Genomic DNA, 5,511 nt, shown 5'->3' with positions numbered 1-5,511 from the left:
AGAGAGAGAGAGAGAGAGAGAGAGAGAGAGAGAGAGAGAGAGAGAGACAGGTGTCAGGGGCCGCTAGTGATGGGTCTGTCACTCAGCCTGCTGCTGGATGGCTGGTTCTAAGACTGATTTGGGATGCCACGCCACCAGAGTCTTTGCTCCATGGGGAGCTCTGAGATCTTGTGTTTTCCTTCTTTGCTGAGCTGGGGCTAGTTCATCTACAGCAGCAGTTCTCAACCTTCCTAACACTGAGACCCTTTAATACAGTTCCTCGGGTTGTGGTGATCCCAAACCATAAAGTTATTTTTATTGCTACTTCATAACTGTCACTTTGCTACTGTTATGACTTGTAATATACGAATCTGATTTGCAGGATATCCGATATGCAACTCTTGTGAAGGGTGGTTCGAACCCCGCCCCCAAAAGGGATCTCGACCTACAGGTTGAGATTTGCTGGCCAAGAGGTTCACTTATGTTTTTCCAAAGTCAAAGGCTCTGAGATAGCTCTTTAGGGGCTTCCAAAGAGGAGGAAGAAAGCAAGGACAGGGAGGAAGACAGGATTCGGGGTGCTGTCATATGCCGGCAGGTTGTAAGGCTTTGTGCAGGCTCACAGGATGAAGTGGGAAGATTCAGTGAACAGGAGCACCCCAGGAGCATGTGTGGAGGAGGCTCTCTCCAAACGGAGATTTCGGCTTCCTAGTCTCCCACTTTTCTCTACTCCAAAGGGAATCATAAGAGAAGCTGGACAGGGAACAGGAACGATAGGCTCATAGCCCAGAGTGTAGAGGACTTCATTCCGGTTCTAATCAATAATCACGGTCTTTACAGCTGCCCTGGGGGTTTGACTCGCCCCTGGCTGTCTGTAGTCCCTGGAGTTGGGATGAAAAGCCCAGAATGAGAGGTTTCACCTGCCTGGCAGGACAAGGCTTGTGGGGGAAAGTGGCTATCAAGCACAGAGATACCCACAGGGCTCCAGAGCGCAGCCATCGGGGTGGGCATCTAATCTACAAGGGAGGAAGAAGCTGGGCCAGGCTCACACCTGGCTTTGAGGCCAAGCTTGAATCGTGCTGTGTGACATTAGTTTGCCTTTCAGAACCTGCTTCCTCGTCTGTAAAGTGGGGACAGACTAGAGCAAGCCTCACCAGCCGGGCAGCTAGAAGGCCTGTCTGTATGCCTTCGAGAAAACCGAACAGAGAACAGGGTCGTCACAGCTGTTCATGGTGAGGACAGAGATGGCCGTGACAGGAGCAAAGCAGGTAGTGAATGGTAGCTGAGGGCCAGAGGCTCCTGTTGGCAAGGAAGCTCAGTCCTCTAAATCCAATGCAGAGCCCAAAGATGGCCGTCCACCTCAAGCTGCTTTCTGTCATCACTACGGTGGGGCTTCAGAGGAAGGAGCCGGGTCTGTGACTGTGCTCTGGCACAGTGTCTCCAGGCTGGTTTCCTTTTGGCAGCCTCTTGGCCACCTGGCCAGGTGATTGATTGCTCAACTTCCCTGCCCTCTAGTCCTCGGAGGGTCTTCAGAGATTTGTCTCTGTTAGCTTCTGATGTCTCTAGTGGGTTCCAACTTCTGATAGGTGGCCTCTGCAGCTAGTCTGCCGATCTGTGCAGCTTTGGAGATGTTCCTGCCCACTCTGAGCTTTATGAGGTGGGCCTGTGCATGGAGATGACAGTGTCTGTGATCCATCCTTCTGCAGGGGAAAGGGGGCTCTGTTCTTGGGGTCTGTGTGTGTGCGCGAGCGTGTGGGTGTGCGTGTGTGTACGCGGGTCTGTGTGTCTGTGTTCCAGTAGGAATGGGAATCCCCACAGATCCAGAAGGCCTTAGATCTTGCTAATTAAACCAACATCATGTCTCCAGGATATTTGCAAGAACTGGAAAGCATGGCCCCGGCCAGGGGGTGCTATGCATCACCACAGCCGTGGAATCTTCTCTTCAGATTATGTTCTGTCTAGAGTCCCAGCATCCAGCCTGGACGGCAGCAGCAGGGGCCTGGGCCTGGGCCAGGTCACTTACCTCTCCAGATTCATTTCATGGATGAGAAGACAGGTTCAGCGAGGGGAGATGATGTAAGAGACGGAGGGAACCATGGAGACTCCCCTTCTGCTCCCCGGAATGTGCAACAGCAGATCCCAGCTGCGTGTTTCCTCCACTGCACCAAGAGCTTGACATTGTGGGGCTGAAGTGTTTCAGGTATGTTTTAGAGCTCCCACAGTGTGTGTGTGTGTGTGTGTGTGTGTGTGTGTGTGTACGTACATGTGCATGTGTGTGTCCTTAAATGCCACCAAGATGGAACACATAGCCCTATCCTGAGCATAATCCGGCAAGGAGTTCAAGTCCAAGTAGGAGGGTCTTGTGCCGTTAGAACATCCAGTATGGAAACCTTAAGCAGACACCAGTTGCAAAGCCAAGCCACGTGCTGGGGAACCCCCAGCTACATGAATTTGATTTTCTAGGGAGATAAGTGTTCTACTTGTGTCAGTCCTGGATGGGTTGGGTGAGCTCCTTAAGCCTCCACTGGGCTGGCAGCATCTTCCTGAGTTTCTGACTGTTCCCACCATCCCGTTTCTCCTCCAGCCCGGGCTGCACGGATCCCATCCGCTCTCTGCGTCTTGCCTTCTTCTGTATGTTGTGGCAGTACAAAACGAAAACCCGGTGAAGGGTGACAGATTGCAAGCAGAGAATTTCTGGACGCTTAATGCAAATTACCTAGTGTCTTGGTACATCCAATATGCAGATCATCTCCCTCCTCCCTCTGGGGAAGGGGGAGAAAAGCCTCCTCCTTCAGGGTGGGGAGCTGTTAGTAGTGAATATCAAATACTATCAAGACGGCTTTTAACATGTCATGCTTGGCTTCCCGACACGTAATGAATCAGCGGGAAAGGAGATTTCTATGGGGCGAAGAAAAAAATGTGTTTTGAAAGGAAGATTTATAAGTGCACAGGGCACTTGCCACTCACTGCCCCTGCCTGGGCCACACCCTCCTTATGAGAGCAGAAAAGAGGACTCTGGAAGAGCCCTTGATCAAATGCAAGGTCACAATGGGGCACAGAGACAAAAAAGGAATAGCCAGGAAAATAGCTAGTCCCCTCCTGGTCATTTCTTTGTCCCCAGCACAATTTGCCTCCCGGCTCTGGGGGGGACAAATCTCAGGCAGAGGCACCCCCTCTTCAGGCCCCCATACACAGAGCCTGGGTGGCAGTTTCTGGGCTGGTTAAGGAGTGGAGAGGAGCCCGTATCCCCAGGAAGGCAAGGACAGAGAATGTCCAAGAGAGGGAGGTATGGAGTTGGTAAGTTGCCCCAGTACAGGCCTTTTCAGGGTAGGAACAGCAGGGAAGAGCACATAGAACACCAAGAAGCAGATCTTAAAGAACTCCATCTTGGGGCTTCCTGCTGAGCCCTCCTAAGGTCCTGGGCTGCCTGCTGAGAGCTGTGGCTGTCCAAAGCTGGGGACAACTGTCAGAGAAACCAATCACCTTATACCAGTGCTGATCTGACTGATCAAGATGTCCTCCCTAACCAGAACCATGGCAAGGCGGCTTCCACCACTGAGTAGCTGAAGCCAGGACCAGCACATGGCTGTGCTCAGAGATGGAGACTACCTTCCTGAGAGGCAGCCAGCTGCCATGAAGAGACTCACTGAGACATCGAGGAGGGGGCTGGGTGAAGGTGGGTGAACTTGACATTGGCCACTGCCAGCTAAGGACATCCTGGCTATGGCAGCTCTGTCCTGAGTCTCCGGGAGAAGTGGAAAGCAAGGGCCTAAGCCCTGCTTCCCCCACCCCGTGATGAACTGAATGGTATTCCCCCAAAGCTACACATGCCACGCCCCCAATAAGTCTTTAAGGAAGTCAGTAATAGCTGAGGTCATAGGACCCCGTGCAATAGGCAGACATAGCAGAAGTGCTTTGGCACTGAGAGAAGCCACGTGAGGTCAGAGCACTGCACAGAGATGGCACAAGGCAGAAAGAGAAAGAGGCCTCACCAGAAACCAACCTCAAAGTCACCCTGACCTTGTCATTCCAGTCTCCAGAATTGGAGACAACTAATGTCCACGGTGCACTCACCCCAGTCAGTGGTGCTTCGCCGCAGTGGTGCCCGTGGTCTGCTTTCTGCTGCAATCCCTGACCGCCACAGGACAGGGCGGGGTTACAACAAACAGAGGTGCATTCTGCACAGTTTTGGAGGGTGGAAGGCTAAATTCAGGTACAGGAGTGTGAGGGTAGCCGGGGCAGCATGGACGAGCTTGGGGGAGCCGGGGGGAGTAGAGGGTAGCTGGGGGAGTAGAGAGAAGCTCGGGGAGTAGGGAGAAGCTGGGAGAACAGGAGGATGAGCAGGAAATGGGGGGATAGAGAAGGCTAGGGGGATGCCTGCCAGGTGCTCTTGGACCCCCACCCCACAAGCAAAGGGAGGGGAGAGGAGGTCCACATTAGGGGTACAGGAGGCCTATGGTCTCAGATCCTGCCCTAGCCCAGGTACTAGAAGGAGTAGCCTGGCCTCCACCTCAGCAGGCTAAGTGACAGCATAGGAAGAGATCTGTACAGAGGATGAGCTTGCAGACTGGCTTTACCAGGGATTTGGAAGTGGAGCTAAGATCTCTATGGCACAGGTGGCCCTGAGACCTGGCCTCCTCGCTTGGCACCCCTGCCTCTGAGGTGAGCTAATGGTGTATACGTGTCAGCAGATGTTCATTCTGGCCTCATGGCTGCACAAGTTGAAGGCTGAGAGGAAAGTCGGTGCCGGAACTGGAAACCCGAGGCAGGCAGGTAACTTCCAGCCACAGTGGCCTCTGCACAGCCTCAGGGTGGCTGCAACTCCTTGCTTGTGTTCCCTGGAAGAGTTCTTCTGCCTCAGTTCCCTCGTCTATAACATAGCTGTCATGATGCTTCCCCTGGCTCCACACCATCTCCCCAGGGACTTTAAGGACACAGTGGTAAAGGGGACAGTGGTTTCACACTAGAGGGACAGACCCTGGGAAGGAACAGGATGAAGGGAACAGGAAGGAAGGGCCGTCAACCCTGGTGGCCCCTCTGTTTTCAGAAAGATGACAGGGCAGGTGTGTCAGAGCTTTAATTGCCATAGCAATGGCACAGGTGCACCAGTGAGAAACCATATTGACCCTTCCCCACAGGAAGACATGCTTGGCACATGGCAAATGGAAGACAAGTGGTAGTGTCTCTGGCAGTGTCTGTGTGGCAGTGTCTATGTGGCAGTGTCTGTGTGGCAATGTCTGTGTGGCAGTGTCTGTGTGGCAGTGTCTGTGTGGCAGTGTCTGTGTGGCAGTATCTCTGTAGCAGTGTCTGTGTGGCAGTATCTCTCTGGCAGTGTCTGTGTGGCAGTGTCTGTGTGGCAGTGTCTGTGTGGCAGTGTCTGTGTGGCAGTATCTCTGTCCAGTGTCTCTGTGGCAGTGTCTCTCTGTCCAGTGTCTCTGTGGAAGTGTCTCTCTGTCCAGTGTCTCTGTGGAAGTGTCTCTCTGTCTAGTGTCTCTGTCCAGTGTCTCTGTGGCAGTGTCTCTCTGTCTATTGTCT

At 53.2% G+C, this 5,511-nt stretch overlaps 1 protein-coding gene across 1 annotated transcript in view; it reads right to left on the bottom strand.

Annotated features, from left to right (window-relative positions):
* The window catches only part of Camta1 (calmodulin binding transcription activator 1), an 825,029-nt gene that overhangs the window by 91,133 nt on the left and 728,385 nt on the right, over window positions 1-5,511 (bottom strand). The window lies entirely within an intron of this gene.

This window comes from Grammomys surdaster, unplaced genomic scaffold (assembly GCF_004785775.1).
Source record: "Grammomys surdaster isolate TR1022 unplaced genomic scaffold, NIH_TR_1.0 126185, whole genome shotgun sequence".
Classification (NCBI taxonomy): domain Eukaryota; kingdom Metazoa; phylum Chordata; class Mammalia; order Rodentia; family Muridae; genus Grammomys; species Grammomys surdaster.
Note: the sequence above shows the minus strand (reverse complement) of the source record. Positions and strands in the feature narration are given on the sequence as shown.